We start from the raw sequence: 17,676 nt of genomic DNA on the forward strand, positions 1-17,676 counted from the left end.
GGGGAGAATGGATACATGTATAGGTATGGCCGAGTCCCTTTGCTGTTCTCCTGAAACTATCACAGCATTGTTAATCGGCTAGACCCCAATGCATTATAAAAAGTTTATTTAAAAGTGCATCTGCATTCCTCCATGTGGCTCCCAGGCCCTCCATGATCCGATCTCTACCTCGTCACCCAGCCCTTCTCTACATGCACCCGGCCTCTGGCCATGGTACCTCCATTTTCACAAATGGGCCACACTGTTTTTCACTGAAGCCCATGCCTCCTGCAGCACTCCTTCTTTATGTCACCCTGGAGAGCTTTAATTTGTCAGGCTCAACCTACACACGAACCACCACCTCCAGGAAGCCTTCCCTGGTAAGGTGGATTTCCCCTTTGGATCACCTGTGTGCCTGATGCTGAAGAAGAGTTTATCAAATGAATGAATGAATGAGAGGGCCCTTCCACCTGAGTTATTTCTCCTTTGAGCCCACTCTGAACTAAAATCATGAACAGAACCTGGATCTCCTTTGATATGGCTGCTTTGAGCACTCCCCTCCCCCACCTGCTACTACTCAGCTCAAGTGCCGGGTTGTGTAATCCTTGAGCTTCTCCTTGTCTTCTGCCCTTGACCCTGAGATTTCTCCCTCTCCATCAGCCCCTCAGACTTCACCTCCCTCCTCTTCCAGCCTCAGTTACAAGAGCCATCATAATCCCCCCATGAAAATACTGTTGGGAGACCAAAGATTCTATGCTTGGAATCCTTCCAGACTTCTCCCTGTGTACCTTTTCATCTGGCTCTTCATTTTTACCCGTTATTATCCTCTATAATAAAATGCTTTTGAATTGTGGCTTTAGAGAAGACTTTTGAGAGTCCCTTGGATGGCAAGGAGATCAAACCAGTCAATCCTAAAGGAAATCAACCCTGAATATGCATTGGAAGAACTGATGCTGAAGCTGAAACTCAAATACTTTGGCTACCTGATGTGAAGAGCTGACTCACTGGAAAAGATTGAGGGCAGGAGGAGAAGGGGGCAACAGAGGACAAGATGGTTGGATGCCGTCATTGCCTCTGCTAAGTCGCTTCAGTCGTGTCCGACTCTGTGCGACCCCATAGACGGCAGCCCACGAGGCTCCCCCGTCCCTGGGATTGTCCAGGCAAGAACACTGGAGTGGGTTGCCATTTCCTTCTCCAATGCATGAAAATGAAAAGTGAAAGTGAAGTCGCTCAGGCGCGTCCGACTCTTTGAGACCTCATGGACTGCAGCCTACCAGGCTCCTCCATCCATGGGACTTCCCAGGCAAGAGTACTGGAGTGGGTTGCCATTGCCTTCTCCATCATTGCCTCAGTGGACATGAGTTTGAGCAAACTGGGATATAGTGAAGGACAGGGAAGCCTGGTGCACTGCAGTCCATGGGGTTGCAAAGAGTCGGACACGACTTAGCAACTGAACAGCAATAGAATGCTTACACTACAATAGTAAAAAATATTCCCTTAGGGGGCTTCCCTGGCAGTCCAGTTTTTTTAAAAAAAGAAAGAAAAGAAAAGAAAATACCCTTAAGCATAGCCTTCTCTCTCTTTCCACCCCTCACCAGGGGCAACCTTCATCTACCTGGTAGCCCAGCTATGCTCTGCCTGAGTCAGGGCCCTGAGCTGCTGGGTGCTACTGCTGCCAAGGCAGGACCTGGCTGGGTTCACATTGCCTTTGTGATTATAAGCTCCAGGTTTTCCCTGAGTGCCACCCTCTAAGGATAGGTTTCCCTGTGAGTCTCACTTTTCTTCTTTTTGAGAACTATTTCGTGCTTTCTCTTCTTTCCTCCAACTATCCCCTCTCCATCCTCCCCACAGTGCTCCCAGCTGATGACTTAGTCTCTGTCTTCACACATGGGATCCATCACACTCAGTCAAACCAATGGACCTAGCCTCACTGCCCGCCCCTTCCTCCTCCATCCTACCAACAGAAGAAGCAAGACCAGGACTTCCACTTCGGCTTGGGCCCCTCACTCCACTTGCCTTCCCAAGGACCTCCTTCTCTATGTATCGTCTCTTTCTCCCACCACCAGCCCCTCCCTCTCAGTGACCAGGCCTTCCCATCTTCAAAATAATGGTAGTGGTGACAAAAAGCACCCTCCTGCCTCCACGCCTCCCTTCCTTCTTTTTAAAGAGATATTTTATTTTTATTGATTTATCTGGCTGTACCAGATCTTAGCTGAGGCACAAGGATCTTCGATCTTCGTTGCGGCAGATGGATTTTTTTTTTTTTTTTTAGTTGTGGCATGCAGGATCTTAGAGTCATGGCATGTGGGATCTAATTCCCTGACCAGGGATGGAACCCAGGTCCCCTGCATTAGGAGTACGGAATTCTCACCTCCCTTCACTCTCGCTCTATTTTTCTGCCTCTCTTCATGGACAGACTGCTAGGAAAGTGTCTACACCAGCTGTCTTTACTTCCTTACCTTTTATTCCCTCTCCAACCCACTCCAACCTGGCGTGTGTCACCTCCCCCGCTCCACGGAAGTGGCTTTTGTCAAGTCACTAGCAGTCTCGATGCTGCCAAGCCTGCTGCACACGTTTCTGTCTTCACCTCCCTCAACCTCTTAGAAACATTCAACCCAGTTGGCCGTGGCCCGCTTCTGGGCAGGCTCTACCCACCCAGCCTCCATGACAGCTCACGCATGCTTTACTTCCTGCCTCTCTGGCTGTTCCTTCTCAATGTCCTTTGTGTTTGTCCCTCTTCCTCGCCCCAGGGCTCTGTCTGGGTCTGGATGGCATCATTCCTATGACTGTAGGTAGTGTTATAGGAGTATGGCAACTCTCTCCTCTGAACTCTAGACTGAAATACCCAACTGGCTCCTAGACCCCACTATGTGGATAGTAATAGGCATGCAGCCAATAGCATCTGGAATGAAACATTTGCCCACTGACCTGCTTTTAGCACAGGGGACTCTGCTCAATAATAGGTAACAACCTAACGGGAAAAGAATTTGAAAAAGAAGAGATACATGTATATGTATAACTGAATCACTTTGCTGTATACCTGAAACTAACATAATATTGTAAATCAAGTATGCTGTTGTTGTTTAATCCCAAAGTCCTGTCTGACACTTTTGCAACTCCATGGACTGTAGCTTGCCAGGCTCCTCTGTCCATGGGATTTCCCAGGCAAGAGTACTGGAGTGGGGTGCCATTTCCTTCTCCAGCAGATCCTCTGACCCAGGGATCGAACCCTCATCTCCTGTATTGGCAGGCGGATTCTTTACCACTGAACTATCAGGGAAGCCCCAAATCAACTATATTCCAATATAAAATCAAAAGATAACAGAAATATATTCTCAAAACAAACAAACAGATAATCCAATTAAAAAATGGGCCGAAGATCTAAATAGACATTTCTCCAAAGAAGATATACAGATGACCAGAATGCACATGAAAAAGGATTCAACATTGCTAAAGAGTCTAGAGAATTAATTCTGGAGAGGGTGAGGAGAAAAAGACACCCTACTACACTGTTGGTGGGAATGTAAACTGGTACAGCCACTATGGAGAACAGGTTTCACTCCCAAAAGGGGTTACAATCAACTATTAAGCTTGAGGATACAGTCCACCCAAGACCGCCCACATTTCTGATATCAACCTCAAGGTTAGGTTCCTCAAGATCACTGTCTTTTTCACCCTCTTCCTCAACCCAGGAGATGGTACCACCATCCATCCAAGCCCCAAATTTGCTCAAATCAAAAGCTGAGATGTCTTTGTGAATTCTTCTTCTCCCTCATCTCTATATTCAGCCTGTCCAAAGTTCTATTAATAACAGCTCCAAAATTCCGATAACCTCTGTTTTCCCCTACCCACCCTGGTCCATATCACAACATTTTCTTGCAATAGCTGCCTGCTTTTGCCCCTGCCCTCTCCAAACCAGTCTAGTAAAGCAGCGGGTGCTGGTTTATGCAAACATTTAAAAATATATTTTATTTATTTATGTGTGCCAGGTCTTAGTTGTGGCATGCAGGATCTTCTACCTTCGTTGTGGCAGGATCATTAGTTGTGGCCTGTAGGATCTAGCTCCCTGACCAGGAATCAAATCTGGGCCCCCTTCCTTGAGAACATAGGATCTTAGCCAGTGGACCACCGGGGAGGTCCCAGCGGGTACTGTTTTAAAAATAAGAAACTAATCATATTGTTTCTCCTGCTTAAATTTCTCCAGTAATGGCCTATTGTGCTTAGAATAAAACCTAAACTTCTTTTGGTGGTCTCCAAGGCCCTGGTGATCCAGCCCCTATCTATACCTCTTCACCTTTGTCTGCTGATCTGTTCTCCCTGCCCACTCTGCCTCAGTCCTTCCGGCCTCCTTCCAGCTTCTTGACCACTGAACTCAAGTCTGCCTTTGGATCTTTGCTCTCTCTGGAGCTCTTGTCTCCTATCTCTTCACATGGCTTTTCCTGCTTACTTTCCCATCAAGCCTCTAATGTCCCTTCTCCAAGAGGATTTCTCCTCCTCATCTCTCTGTCCAAGCCCCTTGTACTTTCCATGATGGTGTATTTTCCTTGACATTATTTATCATAACTCATAATCACTTGTTTATTGGCCTAATTTATTTGTCTATCTCCTTCACCAGACCAAAATGCCGAGAGAGCAGGAACTCTGTCTGTCCAGATCACCACGGCTGGTCCCAGGCCTGGGCACTTCACAGATACTCAGTGTGTGGATGAGGCCTTGGATATAGATCTTTCTGAGAATAAGATGGATTCTGAAAGGTTTCATCCATCCATCCACCCAGCCATCCATCCATCCATCCACCCACCCAGCCATCCATTCATTCTGTTCATAAGTCAGAAGCTGAGCTAGCCCTGAGTAGGACACAAAGATGCACCAGCTATGCATCCTGCCTTCCAAGAATTGATAGCTGGGGAGATGGTCACAGAAGCTCTGATACGAGGAGACAGAGATGTTCGCCCTAAAGAAGGGAGCAGAAACTAACACAACATTATAAAGCAATTATATTCCAATAAAGATAAATAAATAAAGAAGGGAGTGGATTATGCTACGGGAGTTCGGGTGGCTGGAGTGGTGACTTCCAGACCAGGGAAAGGAAAGAAGTGCCTTTTCAGTTGAGTCACAAAGGATGAGGAAGTTATGGGCGCAGGGAAGTGAAAGGGAAGGACACTCCAGGGAGAAGGGATAGCCAGAGGAAATGCAGAAGCCGGACCTAGGGAGCTGCGCTGTGTCAGTCTTTGGAAGGCTTGGAATCCGTATGGGCTTTTTTAAAAGATCATTTATTCCTGTTTGCACTGGGTCTTTGTTGCTGTGTGGGCTTTCCTCTAGCCGTGGCTGAGTGGGGCCTACTCTCTAGCTACAGCGAGCAGGCTTCTCATTGCAGTGGCATCTCTTGTTGTGGAACGTGGGCTCAGTAGTTGCCGCACATGGACTCAGTAGCCGCGGCTCCTGGGCTCTAGAGCATAGGTTCAGTAGTTGTGGGAACATGGGCTTAGTTGCCTTGTGGCATGTGGGATCTTCCTGGAGCAGGGATTGAACCCATGTCTCCTGCATTGACTGGGGGATTCTTTACCATTGAGCCACCAGGGAATCCCTGTTTATGGGCTTTGGGGAAGTGGGCTGGGCAGCTAGGCCAGGGCCTCAAAGACCACATCTGGGAGTCTGGACTTCATCCCCCTGGTTTGGAAAGCCCCTCCCAGGGGTGCTGGGTTGCTTACATTGGCCAGTGGGTATGTGCCCCCTGCTCACCCTAATAGTGTGTCTAGAATAGAATGACAAGCTGGGCTATTTGCAGTGGCACCAGCGGAGAATGAAAAGACATCTGGGGTATACACACAGCGACTTTCTGGCAGGGACAAGTACTGATAATGTCCCATGTCAGTGGGTTGGGTGTCTTGCAGGCAGATCGCCACATGGCCCCTCAAATCCAGCCTGGAGTAAAGGGAGCCATGTGACAGCTCAAACCCTCCTTCCGCCAGCCAGTCTCTGGCCTCCATCTCAGAAATGTGGTGTTTGAGGGCCTGGGGGAACCTCTTCTCATGGAAAAAAAAAATTTTTTTTTTTTTGGCTGTGCCAGGTCTTAGTTGCAGCACTCGCCGTCTCTGATCTTTGTTGCTGCTTTAGTTGCAACATGTGGGATCTAGTTCCCTGACCAGGTATCGAACCTGTGTCCCCTGCATTGGGAGTGTGGAGTCTTAGCCACTGGACCATCAGGAAGTGCCCCCCCCCCCCCCCCCCCGAATTTAAGAATGTTAGATTTGCAAGGACCAGAGACATGGAGTCCAACTCCCTCATTCTGCAGATGGGGAAACTGAGGCCTTGAACGGAGCAGTAACTCCCTACTTCCCAGACCACACATTTATTCCTTTAACAAACATTTCCTGAGCATCCACGCTATGCGGGGCTCTATTTGGGGAACCAGGGATACAGGAGTGGCGAAGTCCCGGTCCTCACTGAGCTTGCATTCCCGAGGGAGAAGGCAGATAATAAATAAGGAAGCAAATAAGATAATTTTAGAGAATGATAAATGAAAGGCTCAGCCAAGACTAAAACCCTGTTCCCTGGGCACCAGAACTCAGTTAGGAAGTGAGAAGCTCCGTCGGAAACTGCGTCAAAACGGAAGTTTGGGCGGAAGTCGGGGTTAAAGTCTTGGGAACCTAGAGGCAAGGGGTGTGAAAGAAGGGTCCCGAGTCAGGGAGCCAGGCGAGGGCCAGCTGTCCCCGGGCGGGGAGGACACTGGAGGGCGAGGCAGCTCTTCTCTGGAGCGGGTCCAGCCCTGCATTGTCTCTCTCTGTGGGGCTGCCAGGTCGGAACACCCAATTCCAGATATAGTCTGACCGCAGAGAGAGAGGCTTTTTCTCCTTGGCCTGGACACCCATTGTGTTCATTCATCCCAAAATGGCATTTACATTTTCAGCAGCCCACTTACAAGGGGAGTTTACAGACACCCCTGGAGTTTTCATCATGAACTGTGGCCATATCAGAGTTTCACCATCCTGTAATTATGCAACTGACTTTTCTCTTTTAAATCCAGGTGGAGCTCAACAAAATATTAGCAAATCAAATCCAACAGCATATAAAAAGGACTATACAACCAAAGGGGATTTACCCCAGGTATGCAGCACAGATTCCACACTAGAAAATCAGTTAATTTTTATAATTATTTATTTATTTGGCTCTACTGGGTTTTAGTTGCAGAATGCCAGATCTTTTTTTTTTTTTTTTTTAAGTTGTGGCATGTGGGTTCTAGTTCCTTGACCAGGGATGGAACTGGGCTGCCAGCATGGGGAGCACAGAGTCTTAGACACTGTGCTAAGAAAATTAGCACAGGAAAGTTCCAAAAATCAATTAATGTTAATCTGTCATATCAACAGGCTGAAGAAAAATCCTATAGTCATATCAATGAATATAGAAAATGAATTTTACAAAATCCAACCCCCATTCACGATAAAAGCGCTCAGCAAACTAGGAATAGACGAGAACTTCCTCAACCTGATAGAGAACATTTTCCTAAAAAATCCTACAGTGAACATAGTACTTAATGGTGAGAAACTGGAACTTTTCCCATTAAGATTAGGAACAAAGAAAGGATGTCACCTCTCTCCACTCCTTTTCAATATCATACTGAAGTTCTAGCTAATGCAATAAGACAAGAAAAGGACACAAAATTTACACTGATCAGGAAGGAAGAAATAAAATTGTCTTTAACAGATGACATGATTATCTTTGTACAAAACCCAAAAGAATCGACCAAAAACAAACAAACAAATCCCCTCTTGGAACTAATAATGATTATAGCAGAGTTTCAGGATGTAAAGTTAATATAAATTCAGGTGGTGTTGTTTAGTCACTAAGTCATGTCCAACTCTTTTGTGACCCACATGGACTGTAGGGCCACCAGGCTCGTCTGTCCATACGATTTCCCAGGCAAGAATACTGGAATGGGTTGCAATTTCCTTCTCCAGGGGATCTTCCCAACCCAGGGATTGAACCCACGTCTCCTGCATTGGCAGGAGGATTCTTTACCACTCAGCCACCTGGGAAGCCCAAATTTGGGTGTAGGATTTTCCATCTACCTCCACTTAAGTGCCTCTCATTCATTGCACCTCTTAACCTGCAATCTTTTGTAAAAATTTGATTCTCCCCGCTCAGTTCAAGACCAATCCCTCACAGCTGAGTGCCTATGATCCTAATTGTCCCAAATTACTGGCCAAACAAAACTCATGACAGACATCCCCACCTCCTGCCACTTATATGCTTTTAGAACCTTTTCTCTTGGGACACCAAGCTTCCAATGAGGGTCCTTCACACCACCTAGCTGCACTGAATTGGCCTGAAACCCCCCAAGGAGCCTCAGCCATGCCCTGCCAGCTTGGTAACAGTTGCTGTGGGAAACCTCCGGAAGACTGAGAATGGATGAGACCTGCCCCTCACAGCCTTTCCGTTCACTCAGGGCCCATTTCCCAGGATGCAGAGATGGTGGATGACTTGCTGGCCTTGCTCAGCACCATCTCTCTTGCCAACCAAGCATGCCCTTCATCTCTAGTAAAGCTGCAGTCCAGGCTCAGGCTGTTTCTCTCTGGATTGAGGGCAAAATTACCCAGAGCTGCAGCCAGTCCTCAAGCTTCACCTGCAGTGAGGGCTCAGACTCAGGACTTTCTGGGAGGCGGAAACAGATCAAACTTTCTCTGTCCTGGCCAAAGAGCACCGGGCATCCTGGTGGCCTACTTCCCAAATTCCTGCATTTCTGCTGTGGCCCAGCACCAAGAATGCAAAATGGATCCCTTCCTCCCGTCCCCCTAGTTGTAAATCTCAAATCACAGCTTTTTTCTCAGCTGGGGCAGGCTGGGGGTAAGGATGGGAAGGGGGTAGCTGTGTTGTTTCTCTGCCAGCACTTAGGGCCTCAGCCTTGGCAGGCCAGGGGCCTGGAGGAAGTCACTCCAGATAGCCCTCCCCTCTGGTCTGACTCTCTGTGGAGGAAATCTGCTCGAAGAGGTCTTGGAGGACAGCCTGGAGCCTAATGCAGAAACCTCTGGACACTTAGGAGCTATGAGAGTTCCAGAAACCCTCATGGTCACACCGTGGGGGAGTGGGAGGGTTACCCTGGACAAGGGGTGGGCTAACGCTGATGACACTTTCCAGTTGGGGCTCATGGGGTTGAAATAAGCCTCTCTTTTTCAGGCACCTGATTTAACCAGGCTGATGATTTGTCCTGCCTATGGGGAAAGAATGATCATAGTGTGGCCACATTTATTAAATGTCACGCGAGTGTATGTTCCTCGGTTCTTTGTCTTGTCACAACAAAGATTTAGAGTGACGTTTCGACTTACTGTTTGCCTGGAGATGGGGTTCCCAGGAATGGGTTTTCCCTCCCAAGTGAAGTGAAAGTGAAAGTCGTTCAGTTGTATCTGACTCTTTGTGACCCCGTGAACTATAGTCTATGGAATTCTCCAGGCAAAATTCTGGAGAGGGTCGCCTTTCCTTTCTCCAGGGGACCTTCTCAACCCAGGGCTCCAGCATTGCAGGCGGGTTCTTTACCAGCTGAGTCCCAAGGGAAGCCCAAGAAGACTGGAGTGGGTAGCCTATCCCTTCTCCAGCGGATCTTCCCGACTCGGTAATCAAACCAGGGTCTCCTACATATGAGGGAAGCCCCCCTTCTCCCAAGACTGAGCCTTAAATCAAAGGAATTGATCTTATCTCAAGGTGTAAATTCCAGGCCTCATCAGCATCAGCTTGGGGAAGATTCTATTAGGAGTGGGAGTGGGGTGGTTCCTCTGACCCCCAAACCTCAGTGCATTCACCTGTCATCCTGACATGTGAGGGCCTGAGAGTTGGAGGCCCAATAATTATTTTTTTCTTTATATATATATATATATATATATATATATATATATATATATAAATGTATATTTCATTGAAGTGTAGTTGACTTAGTGTTTCAGATACCCAGCAAGGTGATTCAGTTATAATATACACCTATCATTTCACAGATTATTTTCCGTTATAGGTTTTTACAAGATATTGACTATAGTTCCCTGTGCTAGACAGTAAAGCTTTGTTGCTTGTTGTATATCTATTTTTTTAAAATTAGAAATCCAGCACTGAGAATTATTTCTTGATCGAGAGCAGTCATCCGTATGTTCATTTGGTGTTAAATGCATGCCAGGCACTGTTTCATCATCCCAGCTACTAAGTGGTGCAGCCAGGATTCGAATATGGCTCTCGGAGGGGCCAAATCCACGTGCCTGCTACTACAAACACAGCCTCCCTCTGGCACTCCCAGTGAGGGATGGTGCTCGGCCTGGCTGCCCTCCCCCAGCCCGGGGCACGCCCAGGTTGCAGTCCCATCCAGCTTCCCCCTGGGCTGGCCTGATCCTCACCTGTCTGTCCTCTTCAAAGGACAGACCAGTCCTTGGGCCAAGCCCCTGAAAGGCGTGGGCTGGGGTGGGCATCTGGCAAGCCCTGGCAGGCCCCAGGCTCAGGCTTCCTGGGGCCTCGAGTTGGGGGTTGGGAGTGGTGGGGATTAAGGGCCCCCACCTGTAATTTGGTAAAGAGCCTTTGTCGAGGTCTGGTTTTTCATTTGCACCAATCAACTGTAAAATACCCTCCCAACTTCCTCAGCAGCCAGCCTGCTCCTACACAAACACACACCAAACACACACACACACTCGCTCACTCACTCGTTGCTTCTATGAGTCATTTCCCAGCTGCTCCAAGGGGTGGGAAGGCTAATTAGTTCCACCCAGGCCTGAGGCTTCCTGCCCTCCGCTAGCTCTCTCAAAGGTGCCCCCAAGCATGGTGATGGGGGCTCCATGGTCGGTCCCCCTCCAAATTGTGTGTGCACAGCCTCGTCTACACACACATCCAGAGCCACCTTGCCCATCCTCAGGCAGACTCACCCCTGCACACAGGGCTGCCTCCCCTCACCCTGCGGGCTCCCACCTAGGTCAGCCCCTGGAGCTGCTGGCCTCTGTTCTCTCTGCCACGCACTCTCCCCACTCCCAGACTATGGCTGCCAGGCCTTTTTCCTGCCTTAGGTCTACCCAGAGGATGAGAAGAGGACGGTTCGAAACTGATTCTGAGCCTGGAGAGTTCCAGGGCCTATCTGGCCCCGCTTCCCTCCATCAACCCCTAACCATCTGGATAGCATAGGCTTTGACCCCTTTCACCCCATACTTGGGCTCTAGGTCCCTGCCAGGCTCAGGGAATTGGACAAGGAGCATTAGGAAGAGTGGCCCACAGAACCTGAGCCTATAACCTAAACCCCCAAGCGGCATCCCGCCCCTTCAGCAGCATGGCTTTGCCACTCAGAGAATTTGGTTCAACCCCAGAAACTGCTCCAGGGATGTTTTCTCACCAGTGACCCTGTGGAAGATCCTTCTCCCAAATTAGGCCAATCAAGAACTTAACAAGCCTCAAAAAAGATAAGACTCACCTGCAGCTCTTACTGAACTCTGAGCCTGGGGTAGGGGGAGGCTGGGGTAGGGGCAAGCTCGGCTTTGTCCTTTACTTTCACAGAGCTTGAGGCAATACCTGTAAACCACACACTCTCATAAGGGGAGCTCTGCTGTCAGTATAATAAAAGCATCTCTTGGTAGGAAAAAACCCACCTCCTCCCAGGTATGTAGGATACCCAGAGCTGGACAGGGTCTAATGCTTCCTACCAGGCACCCCAACTTGTAACTTCTTCTCCCCTTCTGTGACTCCCAACCCCCCAACAAGGAGACATTTATTTCAGAGTCATAACCTGATAACAAGCGTAATAATGAATTCCTGGTTAACACTTATGTACTTGCCAAGCACTATGCTGGGTGTTTCACATGCAATGAGCTCATGTAATCCTGACATGATCCTATTGTTATTATTCCATTTGGCAGATGAGGAAACGGAGGCACAGAGAGGATAAGGAAGTTGCCAGGTGTTATTTATGTAGTAAATTGGGGCTGGAAACCTGACCCCTGGGGCTCTCGGAAGAGACCCTGGCTCTGAACCACTAAGGTATATCATCACCCCGGTCAGTGTCTAAACTGGGCCATGACCTTCTAGCACCTATGGGGGTGGAGGAGGGGCTGGCACCTGGTTTCACAAACCAGTTCAAAAACAGAGTGGGGTCTGGTGACTCTTGTGGGTTTTGCACTGAACATTTCTGCTAGGCCTCCCAGCAGAGGGCAGGGAGGCCTGCGGGGGGCCGGGGGTAGCCTGCCCTTTGAGGGGCACCATGGCTCCCCTGCCATCCCCACTGCCCAGTGGGCTCCTCGAGCCCCTCCCACTCCCCTGGCTGTCCCATGCCCTGCCGCCCCTCCCGCCACACACACACAAGGGCTGTTGACTGAAAACTGTAGGGAATAAAAATAGCTGTGCTGACGAGGCAGAATGGGGGCCAGAGCACATGAAAGGCCTGGGGCTGGGGTGGCGGAGGCGGAGAGACCCTGGGATTCCCCAGCCCCACGAGCACCTTCCAGTGGAGCCGTGGGGAGTCTGGGCCTGTTCCTGCCACTGCAGAGTTGGGGACCCCTAGGGATGCAACCGGGGACCCACTGCCCCCAGGGTCTCGGGGGCGAGCTCTGCCCCAGGGAGTAGGGGCCGTGGCCCCTCACAAGCCTTGTGCCCCAGGTAAGTGACAGGGCCCTCTGAACCTGAGCCTTCCCTCTAAGAGGACTCGAGGGACAGAGGTCTGTGTCATGTGGACTGGGGCTGCTGACGCTCCCTCCTCCTGCCCCCGCCTTCTCTCTACCTGCTCGCCAAGGCCCCTGGGCTCAGATCTTTCCCTCTAGGCATCTCTCCTATCACCTGGAGAGAGTGAGACTTCCCACTGGTCTGGAGGGTCCAATCCCTTCTCTCCTCTCTGCCTTGCCTCCCCTGGGAGCCTTCTCTAAACCCACCCTTTCCTGCCATCACCCATGCTTTTCTCTGTTCTGGTGGACAGAGTTGCCCCCAAAGGCAGGGACTTTGTCAGGACCACCTCCAGCATCTGGCCAGGAGTTCAATGCCTTCAGCATGAGCTTCAGGGCTCCCCTACCCTTGGGCCTGGGTGGGTCAGGGCAGGGAAGCCGGCTGGGCAGACTTTGACACTCAGGCCAGTCTAGAGCTGGAGGCGACCCTGAGTCCTGAGCCTCCACCCTAAGCAGGTCCCGATGCAAGAATGACAAGGAAGCCAGGCAGGGATGGGACCACCTAGGAAGGACCCTTAAGTACCTTCCCCAAACCCCTCCCATCCCCTGAGAGCTGCCAGGCATGAAGATGGAGTGGGCCTTGGGCTATGTCTGGGCCCCTGCATCACCCCACACAGGGAACGTGGCTCCAAATCCTGGTGCAGTGTGTATAATCATCCACACCACTGGCCACGAGCAGGGGACTAGCTATGACCCTGGAAAAAGCTGGAGGGTTCTGGGAGAAGCAGCCCTCTGACACCTGCCCCCAACCCCAGCTCTGCACACCTGGGTTCAGTCACTGCCGCCCTAGACAAGTGACAACAACGCTCACCTCTTGTTCTGCCCTAACTTCTGTCAGCCTCCTCCCCTCACCAGACTAGACAGACACGGAAACTGGTCTCTCGCTGCCCTCCCCGACCTGGCGCATCTTTAGGGGCCGAATTAAATGGCCTTCAAGCCTTCCCAGGTGGCTCAGCGGTAAGGTACCTGCCTGCAGTGCAGGAGATACAGGAGACGCAGGTTTGATCCCTGGGTTGGGGGATCCCCTGGAGGAAAGCATCACAACCTACTCTAGTATTCTTGCCTGGAGAATCCCATGGACAGAGGAACCTGGTGGGCTACAGTCCATGTGGTCGCAAAGAGGCGGACAAGAGAGAGCGACAATTACATCATGTCAAGGCTCCCCTGGGCTCTAGCCTTCCTGGGCTCTGGGGCAGACGCCTGCAGCAGACAGTATAAGTCGGAGGCGGACCTGTCTAGTCTCCACCTGGAAAGCCATCTCCCCACAGCGGGGTGTCACAAGCTCTCATCAGGACCTGGCCCCCTGCCCTGACCCCATGCCCTGAGCAGGGTGAGGGGCAGTGGGACACAGTACTTGACGGGGCGGAGTGGGAAGGGGCTCAGGGCCCCCTGCCCCTACCAGTACATTCTTGGAAGCCTCCCGTCCCACCCCCCTCCCCAGGCCTTCTAGATGTGGCATCTTCGACCTTTTGAACAAACTCCTCCAACACACACAAAACACACCTCCCTTCAGCTCCATGAGCTTCCAAAAACACCTTCTCTCATCTCTGCTCAGACCATCAGGCCTTCTTGGCCAGCCCCTGCCCACGCTCCCTCCTAGGGTCCTGGGTGCCCAGCTCTGTCAGCGAAGGGGGGAGGGGTGTCTGTGCTCTGCCCTGGTGACGCACCCCTGCCCCTTCACTCCAGCCCACTGACCCCAGCCCCAGTCTCCTTCTGAGTCCCGCAGAGACCCTTCAGTGCGGCGGCCCCATGTGGGATGCCCCTCACCCTGGACTCTCTGGCTCCCTGTCCCCACACCCCCTTCACTAAGAGGAGCTGCTCCTCTGCCCACCTCCCCCTTGGTTTCTCCAGGAGAGGAGCCCAAGTGTGCCCCGCGGCAGGGAGAGGCAGGGGCAGTGGGCAGAGCCCAGCCGGCCTCTCAGCCCGAGATGTGTCCTCTGCTGGCATCTCGCAGATTCCTGCTCCAGCAGAGCAAAGGAGCCGCCGCCACCCCCCAGCCGGCCTCCCGCTCTCCTCCCCGCCGCCAGCCCTGCCTTCTGGGCCACTGCGGTCAGGCCGAGCCGAGTCACTGCTCTGGGCCCTCCACCCTCCTCCCCTGAGAAACTCAGTCCCATCTCTGTCCCTTGGGTCACCCCGTCTGGAGCCGAGCCTTAGCCCCTGGGCCGTCTGTGATCAGGACGACGACCCTGGCTGAGGGCAGGGCTGGCCAGCCAGACAGGGGCACAGGCCGACTGGGCAGGGAGAGGCAAGCACAGGGATCCGGCCGGGGTCGTGGCACAAGGAGCTCGGGCAGGGTGTCCGCGGAGCGGGGCCCGGCGTGGGCAGGAGGACAGTGGTGCCTGGAGCAAAGCGGTGACTTCCTCAGAGCCAGGCTGGGCTGGGGGCCAGGGCACTGGGCCCCTGGGGGTGGCCTGCCTTTGGGGTGCCTGGCCCGGCGGGGCTCAGGGCGGGGACGCGGTACTCACTGTTGGACGGGAGCAGACAAGCTCGGAGCGGCGTGCCCACCTCGGGCTGGGGCTGAGACTCTGGGGGACTTGGCCGGGGGGCCGGCCGGCGGGGACAGCTGCTGCCGCTGATGTCACAGGGTCATGAGTGAAACCTGAGGACCCGGCCAATCTTCAGGTGGGAGCCTGGGCCGCGCTTGCCTCATGGGTGCCCGGGGCTCGGCTTGGGACTGCCTGGGCTGGGGGACCGCTGACCCAGAGCGTGACACACTCAACACGTCCGTCCACTCTCTCACACACACCCACGCACACACGCCCACTGTGTGGCCATGAGCCTGAGCCCACAGGCTCATTCTTGTACAGGACTCTCCTTTCACACTCGTTCCCAGAAGCACTCCCAGGACACACACTGGCTGGCACACTCTACACACTCACGGCTGCGTTCCCCCCTGCCCACTGTCACACTCATACATGCTCAGCTGGGCACGTAAAGTATACCCTTCACACAGTCACACAAATGCTTCCACTGCGTGTCACACTTATTCAAATGCATACCTGCTACTCACATAGGCACACTCCCACGCTCACAGCAGGTTTGTGCACAGATGTGTATTATTACACGCATGCAGCCACGTGCACTCTTCTGCCCAGATGAGCACAGATGTTGCATATCCCAGACACTACAGTTGTATCGAGTGTGTGCACACACCACTGTCATGCCCATGCAACTGGGCATTTCAGGCCTGTTATTTATACCCGGGTGTTTGTCTGTGCCCACGTAACATGCTTCCATTCACATGTACACAGGGCCACCTATATGTACCTATGGTCGTTATATTTCTTTTAAATATTGATTTTATTTATTTATTTGATTGCACGGGATCTCAGCTGTGGTGTGTGGGGTCTAGTTTCCTGACCAGGGATCGAACCTGGGCCCCGTGCTTTCCCCAGTGTGCGGAGTTTCTTGCCCCTGGACCACCAGGCACGTCTCTGGTGACTAGGATTTTATCAAGTGTGTGTCTGTCTATATGCCCACACCCACATCTCACACCCATGAGCTCCTCCCCCCAACACAGCTGCTTAGCTGGACCACACAGCAGCCCTGAGGGTCATTTCTCTACCAACACTGCCCCACCCCACTGACTAGACATCTGTCCCTCGAAGTTGGGGGGGGGAGGGATGTTCCTTAGTTTAGCCCCCTCCCCCACTTCCACTCTGGGGCTGTGGTGACCTCTAGTGGAGGTGTCTAGAAAGGACCCACCTCTTGCTCATTAGCTCCTGCCCCGGGGCAAACAAGAGAATCTCTTGAGTGAATCCACAGAAACCGTCCCCCAAAACGTCCCCCAGTCTCCCATACCCCTAACTGCCACTGGCTTTTCTGGCAGCCAGACCTCTGTCTAAGCTGAGCCCAGGCCAGAGTGACCTTTGCAAGAGGCAGAGGGAAGCCCGGGGAGCTGGCCCCATGGTGCCTCTCCTCCCAGAGGCTCTCTGCGGTTCCAGCTTCAGCACAGTCCAGCCCCTCCCTGGGGGCCAGGCCTGGCTGTGGTCTGAGAAGTTCCTGCTCTGCCCAGACTTCGAACATCTCCCAGTGAGTCATTCACACCCTCAGAGGCGTGTCTTTAGACCAAGGTGGAAGCCTTGGTGTTTTTGCTGCAAGGTTCTTTATCCTGCGTTGCTCACTGACCTGACAACCATTTTCCATGTGGTTGTATTGCTAATGTAGTCCAGCCTCTGCCGGCCCCAACTTCTTCTTTGCTTCTTCTGGCATTCAGAGAAAACATGAGATTTTATCTCCCATCCTTCGCAAGTCATCTCCCTGAAACTGCGCCTCGGGGATTCTCTCGCCACTCCCAGTCCTGATGCAGCTCCAGTTTGCTTTGCTGCTGGCCACCGTCTGGAATTCCTGGTCAGTGTTCCCTTGATAGCACATTGCTCCCTGTCCGTGGGCACTGGAGGGGAGGTGGTGGGAGGCAGCTGTCATTCCCAACTATGGCTCTGCCCTTTAGGTCTCTGCCCAAAGCTCTATGGAGTCAGACTTTCTTTAATGAGGGACTGAAGTTAGTGAAGGGAACTATAGCACAAAAGGCGGCAGGGGTTGTATGCATTCGGTCGTATGGGTTGCGCACTGTGCAATTCTGGGAACCAATCACATCTATAGTCGTTATAGATTAGTATATTTAAGATGATAGTTTTCTAGCAGATGGTGGCAAAATATCTCGAGGAAGGGGCTAATTTTTCTGATTTGCACAAGGTGCCATTTGGATTAGGGATGGGGCTCATGGGAAAACAGAAGCTGTGTGTTAAATACGACTTTTTTTCCAAGGGGAATGCATACCTCTCTATTGATAACAATATTCTTCCTTTCTTTGGGGAACTGCTCTTTCCCTACTCCAAATATGTGATTCTGGCTGAGCTGCTGATTACAGGACAGCCACCTTGCCCTGGCCACAGAGATGGACATTGTCACCTAGGTCTGGCCAATCCTCTTGGCCACAGTGGTTGGTCCAAAAGCTGGATATGTGACTCGATAGGGTCAGTCAAACAGCCAGTGATAGTCCTTCCTGGGGATTTATATGTATCAATACAAA

The 17,676-nt window shown here is 51.7% G+C and overlaps 1 protein-coding gene across 1 annotated transcript in view; it reads right to left on the reverse strand.

Annotated features, from left to right (window-relative positions):
• SCN4A (sodium voltage-gated channel alpha subunit 4) overlaps positions 1-15,171 on the reverse strand; it is a 52,265-nt gene extending 37,094 nt beyond the window's left edge. The window contains exon 1 of the mRNA XM_027974338.2: positions 15,110-15,171. The gene's annotated coding sequence lies outside the window, so the exon portion shown is untranslated. The remainder of the gene's footprint in view (positions 1-15,109) is intronic.
• Positions 15,172-17,676: the final 2,505 nt, after the last annotated feature.

This window comes from Ovis aries, chromosome 11 (assembly GCF_016772045.2).
Source record: "Ovis aries strain OAR_USU_Benz2616 breed Rambouillet chromosome 11, ARS-UI_Ramb_v3.0, whole genome shotgun sequence".
NCBI classification, from domain to species: domain Eukaryota; kingdom Metazoa; phylum Chordata; class Mammalia; order Artiodactyla; family Bovidae; genus Ovis; species Ovis aries.